This window comes from Microtus pennsylvanicus, chromosome 5, assembly GCF_037038515.1.
Source record: "Microtus pennsylvanicus isolate mMicPen1 chromosome 5, mMicPen1.hap1, whole genome shotgun sequence".
NCBI lineage: Eukaryota > Metazoa > Chordata > Mammalia > Rodentia > Cricetidae > Microtus > Microtus pennsylvanicus.
This window is the reverse complement of record NC_134583.1, coordinates 52,760,853-52,787,046: the sequence shown is the minus strand read 5'-3', so window position 1 is coordinate 52,787,046 and position 26,194 is coordinate 52,760,853.

The window sequence follows — 26,194 nt, the reverse complement described above, 5'->3', positions numbered from 1 at the left end:
CTTGTCTGGGAACCACACTCAACATTTGCTCAATCATTCTTTCTGTATCTGTTTGTTTCTCCCATGGTGTGTAAGCGACGTCTTCAAGTTTTCCTTTCGTCCCAGAGCAAGTGTGTGTGTGAGCGCTATGGGTCACAAAGGACCTGTGTATCTGGAGTAACCATATTCCTTTTTCTAATTCTTGTGTATTAGGCAAAAAATGAATGCAATCAGACATAGGGCTTGAACATTCTAGAAGTCTCTTGGACTCCTCATAGTTTGGTAGGAGGCATAGTCAATTATTTATTCCTTTTTTGTTTGTTTGTTTCTTTGTGTAATAGCCCTGGCTGTCCTGGAACTCACTCTGTAGACCAGGCTGGCCTCAAACTCACAGAGATCTCCGCCTTTGTCTCCCAAGTACTGGGATTAAAGGCATATGCCACCACTGCCTGGCTAATTCCTTTTTCCTTATGCTCAAGTTTCTGCCCTTGAAAAGGCATCTAGGCATATGGGTGTATAGGCACATGGTATGTGTTTTGACTGTTATGTATTGCGTATGTATAATGTTTACTTATTGTATCTGACTTCCTCCATTAACATTTTATGTCTGTAGACATATCTCTGATTACAGATATAGATATATGTGTAGTTGCCTTTTTTTTTCTATTTCGCTCTTTGGTGGCCTGCTGCCCAGCTCCCAAATAAATGCATGGAGATTTATTCTTACTTTTGAATGCCCAACCTTAGCCTGGCTTGTTTCTAGCCAGCTTTTCTAATTTAAATTATCCTGTCTACCTTTTGCCTATGGGATTTTTGTCTTTCCCTGTTCTATATATCTTCTTTACTTCTTATTCTGTGGCTTGCTGTGTAGCTGTGTGGCTGGTCCCTGGCATCCTCCTCTCCTCCTTTTTTCATTCCCCAGATTTCTCCTCTATTTATTGTCTCTGCATGCCAGCCCCACCCATTTCTCTCTCCTGCCTTGCTATTGGCTGTTCAGCTCTTTATTGGACCATCAGGTATTTTAGACAGGCACAGTAACACAGCTTCACAGAGTTAAACAAATGCAACATAAAATAAAGCAACATATCTTCGTATCATTAAACAAATACTCCACAGCATAAACAAGCATAACACATCTTAAAATAATATGCCACAACACATATATCCACAAGGGTCTACGTAGCAATGTTCCATCATCTGAGTTAGAGTTCGCGCTCTTACGCAAGTGGTATTATGCTCAAAGGATTATTCTGAAACTTGGCATTGTGTTTCTGAGATCTGTCTGCACTTTGGAACGCAGTGATGCTTTGGACTTTGTAGCTGCTGAATTGCACTCTGCTGCATTATATTTTCCTATTCCATTATTGGCAGACCTTCGGGTCATTTTCAATTTCTTGCTATTAGTATGCTTCAATTAACTTTCTTATCCAGGCTTCCCCTGTGCATGTAAACGTCGTTCCCTGGGTAGCAACAGGGACGAGGAAATGCCGGGTCATAGGGTAGGTGCCCTTGCAGTTTTAATAGACCATGCCAGAGACTCTTTGAAGGTGGCTGGCTTCGTTGGAACTTTCCCCCAGTAGTGTTTCTGAGGATTATTCTCACTAGAGAATCACTCACGCTTGATTTCATCAGTGTTTTAATTTTTGCAGAGCTGATGAGTGAAAATGGGATCTTTTTGTTTTAGTTTGCATTTGGAAACTTGCATCATGGACATTTGAGCAATTTTTCTAAGCTGCTACTTGAGTTCCCTCTCCAGATCAGTTACGTTTCTTGTTGCGATGATAGCATACCCACAAGAAGCAACTTCAGGAGGAAGGATGTGTTTGAGCTTACACTTGAGGGTGCGGTCCATCATGGCAGGGAAGCCTTGGCCGCAGAAACAGTCCATGGCTACGGTAGTGAAGTGGGTGGCTGTTTGCTTGCGTCTCAGAGGTTCAGGAAGCAGAGAGCCAGGCTGGAAGTGGAGCTAGACTATAGCCCTCAGTGTCTACCATTAGTGATCCTCTTCCAGCTAGGTCCCACTTCTTAAAAGTTTCATGGCCTCCCTAAACAGCACTTCCATCTCCGGGGCAAGAGCTCAACAGATGACCACATGGAAGCCTTTTACTGCCAAACCATATTGTCTTACTGTGGTTTGAATGTGAAATGACCCTCACGAGCATATGGTCCCCAGATGATGGCACTGTCTGCGAAGGTCATGGGACTCTTAGGAGGTGGAGTCCTGCAGGAGGAAGTGGGTCATCGGGAACACTGTGATGCTGGTGTGCTGTGACCAGCCAGCTTCCTGCTTCTGCCATGATTTCCCTGCAGTGATGGACGACATTCCTTAGAAAGGCAAACAAAATAAACCTTCTTTATGATGCTGTTAGGTGTCTTGTTACAGAAGTAAGAGGAGAAACGAGTGCACCTAACTTCTCGCTTGCTGCTTGACCTAACTTTTCTTGTGCTGTTCATCTCTTATGGTTTGTAGGATCCTCACGTCCTCTTTCTGCCTGGATTCACATAGCTTCACTTGGTGTTTCTGACAGTGGTTGCATAGGCGCCAACCTTGCACATTGCCCTTTGCCTACGTCTGTACCCAAGGTTTACAGCCACAGTTCCTCTTTTCCATCTTGTCCGTGGCTGACTGCCAGACACAAGGGTGCAGGTAAATCATTGTGAAAGCAAACAGATGGCCCACAAACCCAAAAACACTTAGCATATAGGGCTTTCCAGATTTGACACAGATAGATTGTAACTTAGCAGTTCCCGTGGGGACCATTGCATAGGTTACTTCCCATTTGCTGCTGGGAACAATTCCGGAGTCACTATCTTTGCTTGCACACAGACATCTTTCTCTGTTAGTGTGATTGCCTCAGTACACTGGAGCCCTGACTGTGGAATTGCTGGCTCACCATCGTGCTGTGCTGGTGGCAGCTGCTCATTTGAGCGGTGACATGTTTGAGTTGGAGAATAGTTGGAGGAAGCAGAGTAATTTTACTAGGAGTAGTAGGAATGTCGCACGGTGTAGTGCTTGTGACTGCCAGGCACTGTGGTAACTTTCTTCATATATTATCTCATTTAATCCCGACAATAACTCTGAAACTGCTCCTAAGAACTACCTAATTGTTTTTGAGAATTCTATACATGTATACAATGAAATATGATCAGATATATGTAGATGGAAACTGCTTGTTTGTATCCCGGCCACCTAGACATGAATAACACAGAAACCATATTGCTTATCCTTGACTCTGCCTACTCTCTTTATACCTTCCAGCCTGGCTGTGTTCTATCCTGCTATAGGCTGAAGAAACTTTCTATTAACAAATGGTAGTAAAACATATTCATAGCCTACAGAGGGGAATTCCACATCAGATAGACTCCATTTCCCCTTCAAGTTCACCGATATCTCACAACACCTTCCTCTTCTAACTCCTTTTCTCAGCATATGAGCCACTAAGTGCCGCATATAAACAATTAGTGCTGTCCGTGTGTGCCTGGTGTGAACACCCACTAGAGCACGGGAAATGTACCAATGACCATACTCTCAAGGAAGAGTGAGTCTCACCTTGTTGTTAGGTACCAATGGTTCCTCAGTAAGGGGCAGAGCCTGCAGATTGCCTGTCTGTCTGTGAAGGAACTATGGCTGGCTCGACCTTGTGCAGAAGCCACAGCCGGTATGAGTTCATGGGTGCACTAGCCAGAAGAAGACATGTTACAACTCTCTCCCCATCCCCTGGCTCTTACAACCTTTCTGCCTCCTGTTCTGGAATAAAGAACTGCTTTTTCTTTTGGATGAGATCCAGTGCTGCCAAGTTGCTGGCCTATGCATGCAGGGCTGGTGTGTGAAGAAGCTAGGATCTGAAGCCCTTTCTCTGACTCCAGGTGGCCCACCCCCACCCCGATCCTTCTGCCCGCATGGCGTTGTCACTCCGTGCAGGACAGGTATGCAAACAGTCGGCATCACACAGCCTCACGAGTACTGATTTTACACGTTTGCTCTCGGTTCAGTGAACAGGCAGCAACATTTGTAATTAATGCAGCCAGTTTCTTTACAGATGCATTAGATCAAGGTAATTTTTATAGACTCCTAAAAACCGTTGGCTTTCTTAAGGAAGCTAAATATTTCTTTTGCAATCGTATTTATGCGGCTATAAATAAAGCACAGCTGTGTGTAGTGGGGTGAACACTGAGTTTAGAATCTGAAGTTGGGGGAAGCCATGCTCGCTACATCCTCCCAAGGCTGTAGTGTGGCTGTGGGTAGGTTTCGACTCTCTGTGCCGTTTGTTCATTCACAGGGTGGTGAAAATTAGCACAGATGACTGCCTTTGCCACAGAAAGGAGAAGGCTGGTGTGTCCCATCAGGCACTGAAACATTGTCTTGTGTGCTCCATGTTATTTTGTATGTATAGAGCCTTGCCACTAATAGACATCACTCATTGAACACTTCTTACAAACTGCCAAGTGTCCCATTTAATTATCACCATAAGACGGGTAGACCAGTACTCCTCCTAGCCCTGTAAGGCATTGAATTACCGACACGAAGGCTAGCATGAAAATTAGGAAGGGCAACACTGAGCAGGTATGAAAGCCGAGTGTATTCCTGACCTCTTGGCACGTTAGTGTGAGCCAAGCCCCATGCTGTCTCCACCCATCAGCTGGAGGGTTTCCTTGCTAGGCCTAGGACTTTGCGTTTATGGCCAGCTGCAGGTTTGGCTGGAGCGCTTGCCCGCTTGGGTACACAGCACATTCAATCTGGCCTGTGGCCCATGTTGAATGCTTCTTTTGAAGCACCGGGAGAGTAAGACCGGGCTTTTGGGCCTGCCGCAGTCTCTGCATCTGCCTTAGATGTTATAATTTTTTAAGAGATCTCGGGGAACCTCTGCAGACAGCACGATCCCAGCATCTTTCTGTGAGTACTTCTTCCCCCCACTCACAGAGGAGGCTGTCACCAGCTCTACTGAGTCTCTCTATCACAGCCACATAGCTCTGTCTCTGACACTCTGCTGGGGCTGCTATCATTTTTTTTTTCTTTTCTGTTTTAGCTTCCTCCCCGACCATCTTGTTTGCAATATAAGCTCCAAATGGCCTGGAACCCGTCTATTATGGCCTCTGCCAGATTAAACATTTAGAGGATAATACACTGGCTTCAACAACAATCACACAGTCTTTCAACCAAGCAGCATATTGATTTCAATTTAGACAATCATACACATTTTCAGGTTTTCAGAGAGATGCTGAGATTTTAGATGGTCAGGGGTTCATAGCCTTGCCAGCTTCCCATTTGGGACTGGGAGAACCTGGAGGTCCCACGGTGAAGAACACAGGCCTCCTTCAATACTCTATGTTTTCTCTACTGGAAATAAGGGGAGTCCGGCCTCCCTTCTGAGACTTTGCAGAGTAAAAGGGGTGAGGGTCATGGCCATGAGACAAGGGGGCTCAACTCATTGTCTGATGAATGACATATGACATTGGGCAGGGTCATCTCCCTGTCTGTTCCTCAGGCATCTCACTAGTATTTGGGTAATGAGGACATTTAATTCACAGAGCAGATGTGACTATTAATGAAGCAAGTGCTGGAAGATCCTCACTGGAATTTCAGTTGCTAAAATGAAGCAGCCTGCTACGGTCTGCACTATTTTTTTGTTAAGTAACTTATCATGGCAGAATATTTCAGTGCCCAATCAGGATTTCCTCTTGTTCCATTGCTATTTCTTCATTCCCCGCTGCATGAGGAGGATGGAGCCTGGCATTTTGCATTTGGACAAAAGTAGAGACTGCAGTGGCTAATCATGATTATCAACCTGACAGCATCCAGAATCACTTAGAGACAAAATCCTGGACACATCTGTGAAGGATTTTCCAGACTGGGCTAACAGAAATGGGGAGACCTACCCTAAATCTGGGCAGCACCATCCCAGGGGCTGAAGTCATGGACCAAATAAAAATAGAAAAGAGAGCGGAGTGACAGCATCCATCTCTCTGCTTTCTGACTGCAGATCCGCGTGACCAGCCGCTCAGTCTTGCTGCCGCGACTTCTCGTCTAATGGACTTTACCCTTGCTGTGCACCAAAGGAAGCCCCCGTCCTTCTGTAAGCTGTTTTCATCATCCATTTTGTCGCAGCAATGAGAAGGCAATCAATTTAGGGACTGGAGAGTGGCAGCTTCATCTGTAAACCAATTGCAGAAATTTAGTCATGGACGTTAGACCCCACTGCAGCTTCCATGTATTCACCCACATTTGTGAGCAGGGATACTCACCCGGTATCAGGCTCACACTCGGTGCCGTAAAGTCATCGCAAGTAAGTCAGCACTCACCCCAAGGGTGGGAGACAGGCACACAAAGCTAATTTCCCTGTAACACACTGGTAGATGTTTCCAGACAGCACACACCAGCCTAGAGAGAGGTGTTCAAGCCCCCTCATTCCCTTTACAGTCTTGGGGAACTGTAGCAGGCTTTCTTTGGATGCCAACCAACTCCCAAATCATGACACAGAGACTTCTTATTAATTATGAATGTTCGGCCTTAGCTTAGGCTTGTTTCTTGCAAGCTCTTATAACTTGATTTAACCCGTTTTTCTTCATCCATGTTTTACCCAAGGGCTTTTTACTTTTCTTTCATTCTGTATGTCCTACTCCATGTCTGACTGTCTGGCAGCTGCCTGCCTGGATGACCCTGGGCATCTCCCTTTTTTTTCCCTCATTCCCTCTTCTTTCATGTTCTCTCTCAGTCTCTGATGGAGCCTTAGTTTACAGGTAAATATGGATGAGAAAGGTATATGACTCAGCAAAGATGTTCTGTGGATGTGGGCCATACATGCTCTGTGTGGGGTGTGTAAAGTTGACTTGTACCCCTGAGTGAGAAGTAAGGGTTTTAGGATATGGAAGAGATGAGAGGGTCAAGCTGACTTTGAGGTTTCCTGGGAAATGGAGAACAACAACAAACAACAAAATAGTTGCACCTGTGTTAAAGATTCTCTAAGGTCAAATGACTGAACTTCCTGGTTATGGAGAATTAAAATGTTACAGAGAAGAGTGACATTATCTTGCGTCGTCTCTAGTCTCTTTCAATCTATTGGTTTCCCAGCCCTGTGTCTGACATAATACCTCTGTGACTATTACAGCCTTCGAAATATTAGGCTGGAGAGATGTTTTGCTCAGTGAATAAGAACACTACTGTCTTCAGAGGACTTTGGTTAGGTTTCCTGTATCCACAACTGTCTATACCTCTAATTCCAGGGGATCTGATACCTTCTGGGCTTTGCAGATGCTGTACACAAGTGGTGTGTATACATACGTGTAGGTAAAACACATACAAACACTGTAGTTATTTGTTTTTACTCTTTTAGCTCTTTGATCCACTCAGCTCCCAAATAAATTACACACAGAGTCTTATTCTTTTAATAAATGCTCAGCCTCGGCTTGTTTCTTGCCAGCCTTTCTTAACTTTAAATTATCCCATCTACCTTTTTTGCCTCTGGGCGTTTACCTTTCTCTATTTCTGTATTTCTTTTCTTTCCTTCTTATTCCTTGTCTGGCTGTATGACTGGGAGACTGGCCCCTGGAGTCCTCCTCACCTCCTTTTCTGGTTCCTTGATCTTTGATCTCTCCTCCCAGCTTTCTCCTTCTATTTATTCTCTCTGCCTGCCAGCCCTGCCTATCCTTTCTCCTGCCTTGCTATTGGCCATTCAGCCCTTTATTAGACCAATCAGGTGTTTTAGTCAGGCAAAGTAACACAGCTTCTCAGGGTTAAATGCAGCATGGGAGAATACAACACATCTTCACATCATTAAAACAGGTGTCCCACAGCTTAAACAAATGAAATGCATCTTAACGTATTATTCCACAATACAACACAGAAGATAAAAATAAAACTTTAAACAGCCTTTCAAATATGTTCTTAACAGATCTCTGGCCTCTACCAATCTAAAATCTAAGGACATATCAGATATCATTGAAAACCTATAGCAGAGTTCTCTCTGCTTTGCTGTAACCTGCCTAACTCTAGTCCCCACTGGTGGGTTTGCTGAGCTTCTTGGTTTCTGATGTTCTTTGTTCCACAACTAAGAAATGGTCACTCATATTTTATGTGAGGATAAATGTGAACTGTGTTGTTCATCAGCCCTGCTAAGAGGGAATGGGTGGTGGAAATGATGCAGACATTGCGTGTTTTCCAAGCAGAGAGGCTGCTCTTTGTGTCTGTAGCTGTGACTGGAAGGTGAGAGCAAAGTCCGGGAGGTGTTATTATTCCGGTATTGTGTGGACTACGGTGCCTGCCCTGAATATATAGTAGTGGTAGAAGTGTTGGAATTTCAGCAAATTGCCGGGGGCCTTAGACTTCTGGGGAGCTCAGCTCTTAAGAAGGAGCCTGGAAGCTTTGCTCTTCAATTCTTTACAAAAATATTATATGTCTATTTTTGAGACACGGTCTTTTATAACTTTGTGTAGCCAAGGACGACCTTGGACTTCTGATGCTCCTGCCTCCACCTTTCAAGGGCTGATTACAGGTGTGCATCACTACACCTGTTTATGGGGACTGAACCTTGGACTTTGTCCATGGAAGAAAAATATTCTACAAACTGAGCTACATCCCCAACGCTGGCCTCTTAAAGTTCTCTTGTTTGTTTGTTTATTTTAGAGACAAGGTTTCTCTGTGTAGCCCTTGCTGTCCTGGAACTCACTCGGTAGACCAGGCTGGCCTTGAACTCAGAGATTTTCCTGCCTCTGCCTCCAAGTGCTAAAATTAAAGGGTGTGCCACCAGCACTGGGCTCTCTTCAAATTCCTAATATGACCTGTCAGAAAAGTATGAAGCTGATGTGTCTCAGATCAGAATAACTCTGGGTCCTTAATAAGATTGTGACTACAGTTGACTACAGTGGCAGATAAACTAAGTCAGAATGACAAATACGGTTGGACAAGTGTAAATCTATCTTTGCCTCTCTGTAGTGGAACAGCTGAATAACATTGGAAAGGCAGGGCACAGTGCTCTGGAAAGGCCAGTCCTGGCCATCACCAATGACCCCCTTTATAGGGACAGAAAGGCACTGAGGGCTAGTGTTCTCTCATGACCCTCTCTCCCTGTATGATGCTCACCTAGTAATGTGCTGTTAGACTCACTGCTGTCATGGGCATCCATGCTACCAACATCCTGTCCTCTATCTCCACCACTGTCCTACAGCCACCTCAAACTCAGCCTATCCCGAACCAACAGCACCGTCACACTGTCTAGTGTAAGCAGAGACTGCTAGTTTGTTTCCTGGCTGCCCAGACCCAAATAATCACACAGAAACTGTACTAATTACAACATTGTTTGGCTTATCAGCTCAGACTTCTTACTAACTCTTACATCTTAAATTAATCCATTTCTAGTAATCTGTGTATCACCACGAGGCTGTGGCCTCCTGGTAAGGTTCCTGAAAGTGTCTGTCTCCTTCAGCAGCTACATGGCATCTCCCTGCCTCTGCCTACTCTCTCTCTCTCTGTTTTGATTTCCCACCTGGTTTTACTCTGCTAAGCCATTGGTCCAAACAGCTTTATTCATCAACTAATAACGCAACACATATCCAGAAGGGCATCCTGCACCAGCCTGGACTGTCTCATCACGCTGTTATCTGTATGCCTTTCCTGACTCCGCCCTTTGAAGTCAGTGTCTTCAACTGTTTTGTTACTGTGGTGAAAGCTGACTAGTGGGACAGTGGCCCAGACTCTTGGCTTTGTCCTTCTGCTGTCAATCTTAGAGTGGAGATTCCTGCACGCAGATCTGGGCTTGTCTTTACATGCATGTGGTGCTACGATCCCTGCTATAAAACTCTTTAGGGTTCACTTTGCCTCTCCAATGCCAACCACTGTCTTTGAACATGACTTCTGTCAATAATCTATCCTAGAAGACACTAGAACAGAAGGCTTAGAATATACGGAGGAGATAGCTTGTTTTGGTAGGAACCTGACTTTTCTATTTTCTGTGATTTAGGAGAGACATTATAATAGTCAGGGTGCCCCAGAGGACCAGGAGGGATATGATGAATATATATTGTAAAATGACTTAATAAGTTGGCTTGCAGAATAGGGCCAGGTAATCCAACAGTGGCCATCTGCACACTGGAGAGCCTGAGGACCTGACAGCTCTTTATCCCTTGTTCTGAGGGCTTGGAGGATTAATGGAGGTTTGCCGGTTGTCAGTCAGTGTGGGAAGGGTGAGGTTGTCTGGTGGCAATGAAGGTGACAGCAGGGGCAACAGTAGGACAGGAGGGGGTCTCTGTATCTCTGCTACAGGAATGTGCAGCCTCTTCCTCCAGTCCGTCCTTCCTGGAAATGTTCCCACACTAGCCCAGCGGTGTGTCCTAGCTAATCCCAGGCTCCATCAAGTTCACAGCTGTGACTAACCACTACTAACAGGGCCCGGCCTTTACAAAGGGCTCCAGACCAAGGAAATTTGTTTTAAAAAATGTACAGGAAAAGTATAAGTCTTGGTTGGGAAACGATCCTTAATGTTTTTCCTCTGGTTAATTGAAGCTGTTAGAGTGAGCCACTTGCCTGCTTGATTGACAGCTGTCAACTTCTCTCTCTCATCCCTTCCATTGTGTCCAGCTGCCTTGCCCTGGGAGTTACAAGTGAGCAGTTGCCTAGACTGTCATCATGACAGCTGACTATGTTGAGCATCTCATAGATGCTCCCTGGGAGCTCCAGTCCAGCTATGAGGACAATTGTGACTACACCTGCCACTGACACCATAGCTTCTGTCTTCAGAAGCTCCAACCAGTCATAAGGCTCTAGACAGCTCTTACTGGCTCCAGGAGACTTCCTTTCAACCAAGACAAACTAGGGGGACCTCTAGATGATCTCACCTGCACGTTTCCCTCAGACCAGGTAGGGAACACTTTCCTGTGATTGGCAGGCTGGAGTCTATGCGCACGAGAAACTTTGTATAGTCTTAGCAACTGTGCAAAAGCATGCCACGTTCTTTTTCTGCCTGTGTAAGCAGCAGACTCTGTCTTCTTAGGTCAGTCTGGAGACTTCCCTCCTGTGCTCTAAGGCCTCTTTGTGCTCAACACTGGGCACTGGAAGGAGCCTCTCCCACACAGTGCTTTCTTGGCAAATTGCCTTTATTGTCACTAGAGTGGGCTGGACTGGTAACACTGTGAGGAGACAAAACTCTATCTAATAAATAAAGCTGCTTTGACCTGTGGCAGGGCAGAATATAGCCAGGCTGGAAGAGATATATAGAGAGAGTAGGCAGAGTCAGGGAGATGCCATGTAGCTGCTGAAACTATACTCTGGAACCTTAGGAACCTTTCTGGTAGATCACAGCCTTGTGGAAATACACAGATTGATAGAAATGGATTAATTTAAGATGTAATAGAGAACTAGTAATACACTAGAGTCACTGGTCAAGCAGTGTTGGAATTAATATAGTTTCTGTGTGATTTTTTTCAGGTATGGGCAGCTGGGAAAGAAAAGAGCAGTCTCTGCCACAGCCTTTCCCCATGCATAGTTTGTGGCTTTCTCCCTACGCATTCTCCTGTCTGCCATCATCCCTTGTCTCTGTCAACTGGCCTCTGTTCACAGGAACCTCTCTGCCTCGGAAGTCTTCAACCTCTCCCTGGCTGGCTCTCAGCTCCCCCCTCTCCTAGCACTTGGCTCAGAAATCTCCTTGCAGCCTCCCAGAATGCCCTGGGTGCACCCAATTTCACTCCTCCACCCTCTATGCAATTCCTGCAAGTCAGTTCTCACATGCTCATGGAGAGGGGCTGACTCTTATTCATTTTTTTTAAATGCCTACTGTTTGCCTGGTGCCTGGTACTGAGCAGAAAAATTGTGAGCTGGAGGACATCACAGTGCTAACAACCCCTGCGGCAGAGCTCTCTGTGCGCAGATCCGCGACACCTTTCTCCTCGCAAAAGCATTTGTTCTGAGCCCGGCGGTGGTGGCGCACGCCTTTAATCCCAGCACTCGGGAGGCAGAGGCAGGCGGATCTCTGTGAGTTCGAGACCAGCCTGGTCTACAAGAGCTAGTTCCAGGACAGGCTCCAAAACCACAGAGAAACCCTGTCTCGAAAAAACCAAAAAAAAAAAAAAAAAAAAAGCGTTTGTTCTGAAACCAAAAGGTGTGCAGTCAGGGTCAGCTGTCAGACCTGCAGTCTGTGTCTCACGTGCTGGCTGGAAGGCTATTGCACACAAGGCCTTGACCAAGATTGCCTAAGGTAGGACAGCCAGAGGGAGAACAGGGGATGCAAAGTCCCCGCTAGGTGAAGATCCTTCCTGTTGATAAATGTCCTTATTGGGACAAGTCAGCAGCTCTGCCACTACTGTCCTTACTAGCTCAGGGACCTGTGCTCAGGTGACCAAGGTACAGCTGTGGCTTTTGTCTCCTTCCTATTAGGTGGCAACAATACTTTCAAAGCACAGAGCTGGCAGTAACCTTCCCAAGAATGAAGCTACCACAGGACAGTGACTGTCTCTCCTAAATGCCCATTGGAACCACCCTGGGAGCTCGATGTTCCCAGGTCTTCCAAACCAGATAGCGCTGGAAGAAAGTGTGTGATTAGGATGGCAGGTGGACCTGAGCCTCAGTAACTTCTGGAACTGAGCGTGTGATTCTAGTGTACAGTGAGGTGGAGGAGGTCTGCAGTGGGGCTGGGTAGGAGGGGGAGCATGGGCTGATTCGCTCATATAAAAGACCTCTGCGCTTCCTTTTAAGGAAGAGCTATAGAACCAGCTCTTCCCCAGCGCAGTCTCTTCTCAGCAGGTGAGTGACTGGCAAGAATCGGATGCTCTGCCTGTGAGTAGTGCCATAATTTCCCACCAAGATGATTTCACAAGCAGGCGATCACATGGTCTGGTCTCCCAAGCAGCCCATGACGTTCATTTTCTATTGAGAAAACTGAAATTAGAGGTTAGTGATACCTTGAGAGTCTCCAAAGCAGGCTGTTGGAGCGGAAGTGGACATCTACGTCTAGACACAGCTGGAGGCTTCACTTAGCTGTTTCCTGCGGTCCCTGGATGTGAACAGACATTGTTGAGTGCTCATCTTAAAGGGACTAGGAGCAGTTGATGTATTTGTACAAAACTACTCCAGGAGGGGCCCAGACACCTGCTGATGCCCCTCCTCTTCTTTTTCCTTTCTTCCTACCCTCCATTCTTCTCCCTTCCATCTCTCCATTTTATTCCCCCTTCTTCCCTTCCCTTCTTTTTTCCCTCCCTTTCCCTCCTTTCCCCATTTTCCTTCCTTCATTACTTTCCTTCCTTTGTTTTTTTTCTTTCTGAATATCATGCATTGTGAACAAAACAGATAAAATTGCACACACCAGGGAATACACCACCAAATAGGGAAGATAGGCACCACAAATATGAAATTATAAATTATGATCAGGATACCCCAGGGAAAATTTAACCTTTTACACTGGGCAGAGGAGGCAAACTTTAAGCTGCTCCAGTCATTTGGAATCCTGGAAAAGGTGTTCCTAGGCTATAGGAAGAGCATGGGCTAAGGCTGCATGGTCGGAAAACACTTGTTTCCCCTAGAACATTCCCTGGATCCCTGCTCTCTGTTAGGCTGTGTGCCAAGGGTTAGAATGTAGAGAGATGGCTCAGTGGTAAGAGCACTGACTGCTCTTCCAGAGATTCTGGGTTCAATACCCACCCCTCACATGGTGGCTCACAACCATCATAACTGTAGCCCTATGGGAGCCCATGCCATCTTCTGGTGCACAGACATATGTGAAGACAAGATATTCTCATATACATGCATAAAATAGATAAATCTAACAAAGATAAGAATGTAGAGATGGGATCTGGAGGCTGGGGATGTAGATCAGTGGTAAGACTCTTGCCCAGCATGTGCAAAGCTCTGGTTTAAAATCTATCTCCATGTGGTGAGAGCTGGACACAATAGGGTATGCATCTTTAGTCTCTGCTACACATGGGCTTCTGGCAAGTGGGTGTCTGGAATGCAAAGAGTTTGAGGCCAACTTGGACAGCACAGCAAGACTCCATTTCTTCCAAGAGACTATAGAGCTGAACAAGCCATGGTTCCTAGATTCAAGGAACTCCTAGTTCAGTGGAGGTATGGTACATAAAGAAATAGCAATGAGGAAGGTTTAACAGATCCCTTGGGAGAAAAATTCACGTTTGTAAAGGTATATATGCAATGGGTGGTCTCAGGTCTCAGCAGACAGAACTGAGGTGTTAAAGAGGGCAGATGCTCATTAGCTTCTTCTGGGGAGACAGTGAGACTTTGCCCTAGTAACCAGAGATTTTATATCTCAGGTCAGCGAGGCTCAGAGTGCTTGACAAGTTGAGTGAGGCTGGGGTCACAAAGGGAAGCATGCTGTGATGGGGGTGTGGCTGGATTCTGAACTGCCACATGAATGGCACTAAGGGTCTGCTTTGGGTTACCTGGCAACAGACGTAACTAGGGAGGGTGGTTCTGTGCTCTCAGTGGAGACTACAGTTTCCACGGGACTACAATGTGTTTCTCTCCTCCACCACCCAAGTTGGCTGTGCCTGAGTCCAGCTCCCTTGCAGTGGGACAGGCAGGTGCCCAGGCATCAGGCAGTTGTCCTCTCCTGGCACGCATGCACACCTGGCATTTCAGCAAGAGCCTTCGATGCTATAGTCCTGCACATCTGTTCTTCTCTTCCTGGTACAAAACCACTTTCATGAGGCTTCCTACTAATGGAGACCAACAAGGGGACACTGCCATGCTGCAGCCCAAGCACACCTCTGCGGAGTGCCAAGGGGCTGGGGGGGGGGCTGGGCATACTTGTTAATCCTCTGCCCACCAGCTCCAGAGGCTCCCAGGGCTGCTTGTTGCTGCTTGTGTGGCCCTGTACGCCATAACAGGTAGCTGTTGGGAACAGATAAGAGGAGTGTGCACAGGATGGAGGGGCTGGGTTTGAAGGGTATTGTAAGCCGTGTTGAGAATTTGACTTCATCTTTGAGAGATGAGGATACAGGGGAGGCTTTCCAACATGTAGGGGTCGTGATCTGTGCTTCTAAAGCATTTTACTATTGGCTGATGAGGAGCCCTGGTCTTCATAGGAGTGTTAGCTCCCAAAGAGTTGGGGAGGGAGGGTTGTCTCTTGGGTCCCTCCTTGATTCCAAGATTCCAGAACAAGATCAATTTTAAACAGACATTTGATAAGCTGATGAGCGGAGATAGGAGGCTGGTGTTCTGGGAAGGGAGAGCACTTAGGGATACTGACAACTGGAGTACTGAGCAAGCTAGCACCAAGGACAGGGACTTCAGTTGCTGACTGCTGGTTGGGGTGACACCAAAGAACTGCGGACTCTGACTCCATTATATTCTGGTCAGGAAGTCTGGCCAGGAAGCCGTCTTCACCTTGGTGCACTTCTGACTCTGTAGCTTCTTGGTGTGACCAACGGATGGATGTCTTACTGATTTGAGTGTCACCAGGCTGGAAAAGCTACAGCCAGGTGTTTTCTGGCTTTTTAATTTTTCTATTTAAATTGCAAAGATGGGGCAGGAGTTAAGAGTATTTGTTCTGTCGTAACGAGTGGAGTTTGGATCCTGGCACTCACAGTAAAGTCAGGAGTCCCTGCAAAGATTTGTAACAGAGGCAGGAGTATCGCTGGGTTTTACTGGCTTTTAGCCTAGCTGACAGCTCCCTGTTTCCTCACTGCTGTGTCATGTGAGCAGCTGCTTTGCACTCCTGTGGCCATACCGTCTCCACCAGGAGGACTGGACCCTCCAACTGTGAGCTGAAATAAGCGTACTAGGCTTGTGAAAAGACTGACGTGGAGTAAAATGGCAGGAAGCGATAGAGAATGACAGGAAATGTCTGCTCTGGCCTCTGTGTGTATGCTCACACAAAGAAAATTTAAATAATAAGAGGAAAGGAAGGATGTTAAACTTTTCTTTTGGACATGGCCAGAATTCAACTTCCTACCGTGCTAGGGAATCTGAAAATCTGGTCTCACCCAGGTAAACTGTTTGCTTCAGCTGCTTGGCTTTTATGTTTTCGGGATGGTTTGGGCACTCATGACTTTGTGGCCTCAGACACCATTTCTACGGTGAATCAGTCATGTTCTTAATTCTAAGCCTCAGACATAAAGTTTGGCTAATATAAACAGAAAATAGACTTGAATATTTTATTGTGGTAAGTACACATACAGCTGAAAAAATCTTGGATTTCAGCCTGCCTTAACAGTGCAGTTCAGTGGCATGAACAAGATTCACAGTGTTGTGGGACATCCCTACAATTGATTCCCAAACCTTTCTTATTTCTCTAATAGAAGTCACTCCGTGAAGTAGCAGCAACCCTTCCCTCTCCTCACCACCACCCCTGGTAACCTGCATTCCACTCTGTGCTCCTGAGCTCAAATCTTCTGGATATTTCTTTGAGTGGAATTTTAGAATCTGTGGACATGTATCAGAACTTAGTGCCTTCCTGCCTGTCTTTTACACATGTGTATATACTCACGTACCATGCTGTCCATACTATTTTCTAGACAGGGTCTCTCACTGTCTAGAGAGTGAGAGCTTGTGGACAGGTTGACATGCTGGCCAGTAGACTTCAGGCATCCTCCTGCCTCTGCAGTGCTGGGATTGGAGATGTATACCGCTGTGCCTGACATTTTTGTTGGTGCTGAGGGTCCACACTTACAATATTTTTAATCCTTTATTTTATGTGGATGGGTGTTTTGCTTGTGTGTATGTCTGTACAGCATAGGCATGCAGTGACCACAGAGACCAGAAGAGGGTTCTGGATTTCCCTGGTACTAGAGTTGCAGACAGTTATAAGACAGAATGTGGTTCTGGGAATGGAACCTGAGTCCTCTGGAAGAGCAGTCAGTGCTCTTAACCACTGAGCCATCTTTCCAGTGTTGAACTCATGTTCTTAGGCTTGAGTAACAAACACTAAACCAACTGAGCCATATCCCCAACTCTAGAACTTCATTCTTTTTATTCTTTTGGTGTTTTTTTTTTTTCAAAACAGGGTTTCTCTGTAGCTTTTGGAGCCTGTCCTGGAACTCCCTTTGTAGACCAGGCTGGCCTCGAACTCACAGAGATCTGCCTGCCTCTGCCTCCCGAGTGCTGGGATTAAAGGCGTGCGCCACCACTGCCCGGCTAGAACTTCATTCTTTTTAGTGGCCGAATAATATTTTCTTTATCTGTATATCATAGATTTCTTTCAGTGCAAGAAAAGGAATTTTATAAAATCGATTGCATGGATTCTATAAAATAAAACCTGGAGCGCACATAGTGTGGCGCATAGGCTGTAGAGGAAATAACCAAGTCTCAGTGTCTCATTTGTAAAACAGGAATAAAGAATCCTGTGCTGATTGCTTGTACATTTGAGATATCATATACAAATCACTTAGCACAGACCGAATCACCCACCCGAAAATGATGCTTATCAGCATTATTTTATTACAATGGCTTGTGAAAACCACAGCTTTTGTCTCTTCCTCATACAAAAACAGATGAATGGAACCTTGTCTAAAAACGTATCCTAAAGAAATGCATCCACGTTGAAGTTTTGAGCATATTCCCAATCAATTCCTGCTTCCAGGGTCTTCCAAGGAAAGGTGATGAGTCTCCCCTCCTGCTGGAGATTGCAACCCTCCAAGGCCCCCTGACCTCACAGCCTGTTGACTGCGGCCAGCTTTAGGCTTTTCCTTTCTGAGCACAAGCTTGCACTGTGGGGACGCAGTGGTGTCAGGTGGCTGAAGGCCATGCTGATTAGCGGGAATAAGATGGCATTCCTTTTGCACCTGTGGCCTTGAGTCTAACTGGATCCCCAAAGAGCTGAGCCCTTACCATGGGAACCAATTGCAGACGGGGAGGGTGTTGCGGTGCCGTTGAGGTAGACACACCTGGTTTTATGTCCGGCCTCTGCCATTTGCAGGGCAAGTACCTTGTTGGATGGGGACTGGAAGGGGGTTTCCATGGAGCTACAGAAGGGAGGGCAGCGTCCAGGAGAGTCAGTGAGAGAGAGGCTCCCTGGGAGACCACTGTAGGTCGATGCACCCAGCTCAGATGTCTGTGGTGCACTGGTGGGTCCCTCCCACAGTTCTGTGTGTCTCACTTAGGGCATCCTGGAATGGGGGATGTTGGTGCCTCTTAAATTATATCCTGGGTTGCATAAACCATTCATGAAGGGTGTAATATACATGAAGCGTATCTCAGCCCTCCCTCTCCTCCTCCTTCCCCTTCTGCTCCCCTTCTATTTTTTCTCTTCTATTTTCATGTCACAGATACCTGTGTGACTTCATGTATCTATTAAATCTAGGAGCCACCAGCGAGAGAAAACATGCGTTATTTGTCTTCCTGAGACTGGCTTAATCACTCAGTCCAATCATCTCTAGCTGTGCTGTTTTCCTGCAAATGACTGTCGCTCCTCGGGTCTGAAAAGAACTCCTTCATGTATGCAGGTCCCGTTGCCGCTCTTCAGTCTGTGCTGCTGGCTGCCCAGGCTGGTTCTGTGCTTACCTGTCATGAACGGCACGGCGGTGACACCCGGGTGTGCTGGTGTCCCTGTGATATCCTGACCTGGAGTCTTTAGGAAGTGGTATAGCTGGGTCGCGTGGAAGATCTAATTTAATTTTTGGTGTATCTTTTAACGTCACCCTTAGCAAAATATCCAGGCAATTTTCCCTTCATTATAGTTAAGATTTGGTAACTCTGGGCAGAGGCTCCAACTGGCAGGTGTAACCTTGAGAGGTAGCTCTGTCCCTGCTCCTTAAAATGTTTTACTCTCTCCTGAGACTAGTTTTTCTGAGGTTAGGAACAACCTTGCTGTGAAGAATGACCCTCATTTGCAGTCAGGTACCCTGAGGATTCGGATGTGTGCACTGCGTTTGAACTTGGCTCTCGCCTTGAGGTGCAGCAGGAAGGTGGCAGGCAGTTGTCTTGAGCATCCTGGGACTCCTCTATAACGATCCTCCCACAGGACTGGTCGCGTCTGCATGGGGGCTGTGCTAATGATGGCAGCTCAAGCAGATGCTTCGTTCGGCCTCATCCCTTACCTTGTTCTATTTCTCCTTGGTGAGACAGTCCCATGTTGGCAAGAATGACCTCAAATTTTTTTTTATTACTTAAAGTTATATTTATCTATTTTGTGTGTACATGTATGAACATGAATGCCACAGCGGAAGTGTGCAGGTCAGAGGACAGCCTATGGAGGTCTATGCTCTGTCCACCCTGTGGGCCTGGGGATTGAAATCAGACTGGCAGCAAGTGCCTTGACCTGCTGAGCCATAATCACGCTGGTGCCAATGCTTCCTTTTAAAAATTAACTCCCTTCCCTCCTCTCCCTACTTTCCTCTTTTTTTTTTTGACAGGATTTCACTATATAGTCCAGCCTCAAATTTAGCCCAAGCTGACCTTGAACTCAGGGCAATCCTCCTATTTCAGCCTTCCGAGTACTAAGATTACAGGCATGTGCCACCACACACAGCCATTAAAAATAAATAAATAAATAAAACAAAGCAAAAAACAACAACAACAAAACCCTAACCTCTCTTTGTTTCATGACCTTTAACTCCTGATCTTTCTTCCTCCACCACCTTAGCAGGCATGCACTGCCATGCCCAGTTTCTGCAGTGCTGGGAATTGAACCAGGGCTGCCTGCAGGCTGCGTGTACATTCAGCCAACTGAAAACCATGTCTCCAGCCTTCAGCTACTATTCTAAAAGACTTTTTGTGTCTGGCAAGTGATGTAGCTTAGCTCCATTTCACAAGTGTGGACAGTGGGACTCCAAGATTCACTGCCTAACAGATGGCCTATTGTGCACGCAGACTCAGACACTGCTAGACAAAGAGACATCTTTTGGGTCAGAATCCATGCTTTCTGACCTGGTCCAGGGGCCCATTTACCTCCTCGCTGTGAGCTTGGAAAGGAGGGGACTCGTGGTAGATTCTCCCGACTTAGTGTTGCAGTGTGATACGAAGGCTAACTGGTTGATTCTCTGCCCCCACCCCTCTCTCTGCACCTCTGAGCCGGAGCAGGACACTGTGCAGACTTGGTAGTTAGCGGCACTCTCAGGTAGCTCATTGCCTTATGCCCTAGGGCTGCAGTAAATTGCTATTGTCTGGTCTCCAAGCCTCCGGCAGAGACCGGGAGGAAGTCTGGGAAGGTGACATATCTGTAAATAACCACACCTGGTTCTGAGCGTGGAAGGACTGGCATGTCCCCTCGGCCTCATCAATTACCATCAACCTTTAGCAGAGGGAGCCCCAGGGGAGAGAGCCTGCCTTCATGCCCTTACGAGTATTTATAGCCACCTCATCCTGTCCACACCCGGGGGTGTCTGATTCAATTGGCAGCAACCTTCTTCCACACGGGCTTAGAGTCTTCCAGGTCTAGAGGGACATGTTGCTTAGCCTTCCACTACACAGACTAGAAGGTGCAGCAGCCACCGGGTCATAGTGAGGATGTGGATAGGGGTGATGTCTGGATTTCTCAGCTTCGTGTATCTGTCTCCTGGGGAACACTGGCCAAATAGCTTATCCAGGGTCAGGGTTCAATGACCATGATTTACAAGCAGATGCCCTGGATTCCAAACCCACTTATTGAACAAGCTAAGTAATGGTCGTTAACGTGAGGCTTCTGTCTCGGTTTCTCATCTGTAAAATGGGATAATGCTCACTCTCAGGGTTATTGTGAAGTTTGATGCAATAGGACCTTAATTTAGGTGGCATCAATACATGGCATCAGATCCAAGACCGAATCAAAAGGAGAAAGTGAGCTGAACACCAGCATTTATCTGTGTTTGTTATGGATGCACCTAGCAGACCTGACGCCATGTTTTCCCACCATGGTGGGCTGTACCCTTCTCAGGTCGCGTGCAAAATCAACTCTTTCACAAATTACCTTGTGGGGGGCTGGGGAGATGGCTCAGAGGTTAAGAGCACTGACAGCTCTTCCAGAGGTCCTGAGTTCAATTCCCAGAAATCACACGGTGGCTCACAACCATCTATAATGAGGTCTTGTGCCCTCTTCTGGCTTGCAGCCATACACACAGACAGAATATTGTATACATAATAAACAAACAAATATTTAAAAAAAACAAATTATCTTGTGTTAGATATTTGGTTATAGCAACCAGAAAAGTAGCCAACCAGAGGGCTAGCTCATAATATGGTTGTTCTTAAAAGACGACCAACCAAAGGGAGGGGGCTGCCTCAAGTAACAGAGAGCAGAAGCCTCATCAGGATGAGTTACCTGTGTTAGCGTTTGCTTGCTCAGTTTCTTCCTTTCAAGTTCTTCCATTATGCCAAAAGTGTATCATCACTCAAAGCTTTATTATCCAAAAATACACAAACTTGGGGAGCTAGCACAGTAAATGGTAAACTTGAGCCTGGGGGCAGGTGGCCCAGTGGGTTAAGTGGACTCCTGTCTCTCATGTGAGGACTAGAGTTTGGATCCTCGGAGTCCACAGAAAAGTGGGGTGGGATGGCAGCTGCCTATAATCCCAGCTCTCAGGAGCCAGTGAGGCATGGGTTCAGCAGGAGTCCCCACCCCAGTAAATGAAGTGGAGAGAGACCAAGGAGGAAGCCAGCGTCAACTTCCAGCCTTCACGCGTGTGTGTTTATGACTGTATTTGTAAGAGACATGGACTTCTTAACAAAATCACGCCATTTTCACACATTCACAAAGCTTGGCAGTAATTCATATTATTAAATATGATTCAATAATTAAACTTTCAGAGAGTATCAGGTTTCTTCAATTGATCCATTTTCCCGCCTGGGTTAGTTTATTTGACTCTGGATTTACACCAGATGCCCACATTGCGAGTGGTTGTTTCCCCTCTGTGCCCCCTCTTTTTATACTCTCGAAATCGTGCGTGTCATGCTGAGGAGACTAGGTCCTGTCTCATTCTCTAGACAAGTGTATTAGTCATCTTGTTCCAAGTTACAGAGACAAAGTACCTGACCAAAGAAACTCACAGAAGGGCTTATTTCAGCTCACAGTTGGAGGGTCCAGTCCTCCTGGTGGAGACGGTATGGCCACAGGAGAGCATGGCAGAGCAGTGAGGAAGCAGGGAGCCGTGAAGGCTGGTACTCAGTGCGTTGTGTCTTTTTTTTTAAATTTCTTTAAAAATTTATTTTCATTAAAAAAGCTATCTTTTCTCATTTTACATAGCAATTCCAGTTCCCACTTCTTCCCCTCCTCCCATTCCCTTTCACACTCCCCACCCTCATCCCACCTCCCATTCTCTCCTCAGAGAGGGTAAGGGTGGGGAGTCTACAAAGTCTAGTACATTGCTGTGAGACAAGACCAAGGCCCTCCTCACTATTTCTAGGCTGAGCAAGGTATTGCTCCGAAGAGAATGGGCTCCAAAACACCAGTACATGCAGTCGGGATAAATCCTGGTCCCACTGCCATTGGCCCCACATCGCTGTGTCTTTTTTATTCAGTCTGGGACCCCAGCCCACAGGATGACACTGCCCACATTAAGAGTGAGTCTCTCCTCTTAACTAACCGAGCTCCTATGTTAAGGGCATGCCCAGAGGCTTGTCTTCGTGGTGACTCTAGACTCTGTCAAATTAACAATCAAAGTCAACCCCACAGCAGGACTGTGTCCTGGTGGGGAGCATCTTTTTGTGAATTGGGGCTACCTGTAGCGACTTGGTCTGACTGAGATGCAGTTATTTTGGTTAAGTCTGCACTGTAGGCTTCGTCCCATGCTTCATCAGCCAGCGTGTAATGATTGGTTGGCTCTGTCATTGATGTTGAAGCCAGCGATCATCAACACCTAGATTCGTTATTTCCTTTGGGGTTTGCAGAAATTGCTTTCCAATGCTCTCATCTCGTCTTCACTTCTCTTTCTGTAAGGAAATTATTTCACTATCAGCTTCTTGGGTTTTTTTTTTTTTGATATAAAAAAAACAGGTGACATGCTGGATGCCTTTCCTGCATTTCCTGAAGAATGTTCTGGTTGTTTCGGACCTTCCAGTGGTGACTAACTGGAGGTTTCTCTCTCACCTGCCAGTTCCTGAATAACCACTCTGAGGCTTAATATTAATTACAAACTCTTTGGTCTATGAGCTCAGGCTTATTACTAACTAGCTTTTACTACTTAAAATAACCCATATATATTAATCTGTATTTTACCGTGAGGCTCATGGTTTGTTACCTCACATCTTGCTCCTCTGACAGCTACTGACATCTCCTAGACTCCACCTTCTTTTTATCCCTTTATCTTTTCTTGGATTTTTTTTTTTTTTTTTTTTTTTTTTGGTTTTTCGAGACAGGGTTTCTCTGTGGTTTTGGAGCCTGTCCTGGAACTAGCTCTTGTAGACCAGGCTGGTCTCGAACTCACAGAGATCCGCCTGCCTCTGCCTCCCGAGTGCTGGGATTAAAGGCGTGAGCCACCACCGCCCGGCTGGATTTTTTTTTTTACATGGCTTTCTTCTTCCTGGCTATTGGCCAAATCAGCTTCTTTATTAACCAATGGTAATAAAACATATTCACAGCATACAGAAAAGCATACCACCCACATCAGGTGACCATTAGTTTTCTTTTTTCTATATTCATAAGGAACTCGTGGATGCAGACATAATCAAAGTGTTTTAAGCCACTATCTTTGCCATTATTATTGAAAATAGATTTAAATATTTTTATGCCTGGCATGGGGACATCTTTCCTCAGCTACTTCCTGAATTCTGGCATGACCACAGCCTCAGCAACAGAAAAGCTGTCCGAGTATGGAATGGACCATTTAAGAGAAAATATGTTTATACTGGTATTTCCAATTCAGATTACAATTAAGGGGCTTTTAAAAACTTTAATTTGATTTTTAATATTTTGCTTTTATGCCCAAAATCTTAGTGTTTGTTTGTTCAGACAGAATTTCACTGTGCAGCCATGGCTGGGCTGGAACTCACTTTGTACATCAATCTGGCCTCAAACTCACAGAGATCTGCTTGCCTTTGCCTCCTGATTGCTGGGATTAAAGGTGGACATCACCACGCCTAGGGAAAATATTATTTTTTAACAGTAATGTAATTGCTTTTGTGTTTTATTCTCTTCTTTGATAGGACACACACAATCATACACACATGTACACATACAAATGCACACATACATACATGTACACACATGTGGTATGTATGTACATAGGTGCATATGAATACTAAAACTGGTCACTAGAAAGAGTTAATTTTTGTTTATTTTTGTCTGTTTTTTCTTGGTAGGGGCTCTCTGTGTAGCCCTGGCTGTCCATAAACTTGCTTTATAGACTAGGCTAGTCTTGAACTTAGAGATCTACCTACCCTATCTCCTGGGTGCTGGAATCAAAGGCACGCAGCACTTAACGTCTGACTAGAAATAGCTGCTCATTGCTTGCAGTTTCTGGCATGCCTCTCACCGGAGATACTCGGTTGAGTTATTGGAGTCTCAGAGTAGTTAAGGCAGCACATCTCTGCATCATTAAGCCATCAATGCATTGCAGTTAAATTTATTTTATTTTGCCCTTGATTTAAGGAATTGCCTTTTTCATGTGGCTAAACATTATTTGTAATTGCCTCAAATGTCCCCATGGTTTCCAAACCAAATCTAAAAGGCAAGGTATTAGTCAGAGAAGTGCAGATTCTATACAAACTCATCTCTTTTGCCTTTCCTTTTCTTTAGCTGACAACACTATTTATTTTAGACTTTTCTCTCCATTGCAGAATCATACATGTGCACACACATACGGACCCACACTCGCTCTTAGTTGTAGATGAATTTTTCTTTGGGCGGTCAACTCAAAAATAAATGACACGGAGACTTATTAATCCCAGAAGCTCAGCCTGTAGCTTAGGCTTGTCCCTTTAGCTCTTATAACTTAAATCAACCTACTTTCACCCATCTGCGTGTTACCACATTCCTTGTGGCTTTTACCTCTCCTCCCGCATGTCTTGCTCTCCTTGCATCTGGCTTGCGATCCCTCCTTTCTTCTCCCTAGAGCTCTCTGTCCCCAGAAGTCCTGCCTAACCTCTTCCTGCCTAGGTTGTGGCCATTCAGCTCTTTATTAAACCAACCACAGCGACACATCTTCACACGGCGTAAAGGAATATTCCACAACACTTAGTCCGTGATTTCTCATTGTGTGTGACTGAGTCCACCTTGCTTTCTCACTGGAACCTGCTGTCACCTTAGCCACATGCAGCCCTGCTCCACACTCCTTCCTGAAAGCCCATGCTCAGTAGTCTTTGGATTCTCATCCTCCGAATGGCAGATTGCTAGGACTTAAATATACAGATTTGGGAGTTGACACGGTCAGCTCAAAATAGGCTTGCATTGATCTGTGGATCAATTTTGAGAGGACTGACATCATGACAGTGCTAAGCCTTCTAATACAAGAGTGGGAATGTCCTGGCATCTGTGTAAATCTCACTTAAGATCTGTGGAAAGAAAAATACGAATGTGTAACTGGCTCTGCTTTTTCTCTTTTTATTTGGTCTGGGACTATCACGAGAGCTGGTTGTTAGACAATGAGGTTAATCCACCCACCTGTCCCTTTTGCATATAGTTAAGTGTTTCTCCACCCTGGGGTGGTGCACTAGGAGCCCTTGCTAGGATTCCATGATGTTTTACACTCCAAATGTGTGTGTGTGTGTGTGTGTGTGTCTGCACGCACCTGCCGATGTGGCCCAGAAGAGGGAGGCATAGTAAAAGTTGCTTATATTGTTGCTGCAACCTGACCAAAAGTGACTTGAAGAAGGGGGAGTTTGTTCTGGCTCCTAGTTAAAGAAGATACCTTCCATGGTGGCTGGAGGGGGAAGTCAGCTGACCATACTGCATCCAGTCAGGAAGCAGACAGCGCCTGAGTGTCAGTGGTCCGTTGAGTTGAGTGGCAGTCTGTCCCTGGAGACATCTGAGGTCCCAGCCAGAGCTAGGGAGACACAAATGGAACCTAATCTGAGACAAAAATAGGGAGTAGCATGAGATAGGATGGGACAATTGTGTTGTCATCATTTTGCTTAATTAAATGAGACTCCCAGGGATACGCAGTGGTAATTACTCTTTTGGTGTGTGCCCCCTTTCTCCTGTTAGTTCACTTCTGGAATCCATCTCCTCTAGTCCCGGCTGGCTCTTTCTGAATCTGCATCTCTTCATCTCGCTGGTTTGCTCAGAAACTACCCTGGTTTGGAGCACAGAAAATTGCCTCTTGGACATGAGAGGGCTAGACTAGATGGGAGCCATTAGAGCTTTAGCCTGAGGTCTCCGATTATTCGCATCACGTAGGAATGACTCCTTGGACATATACGTTCAGATCAGTG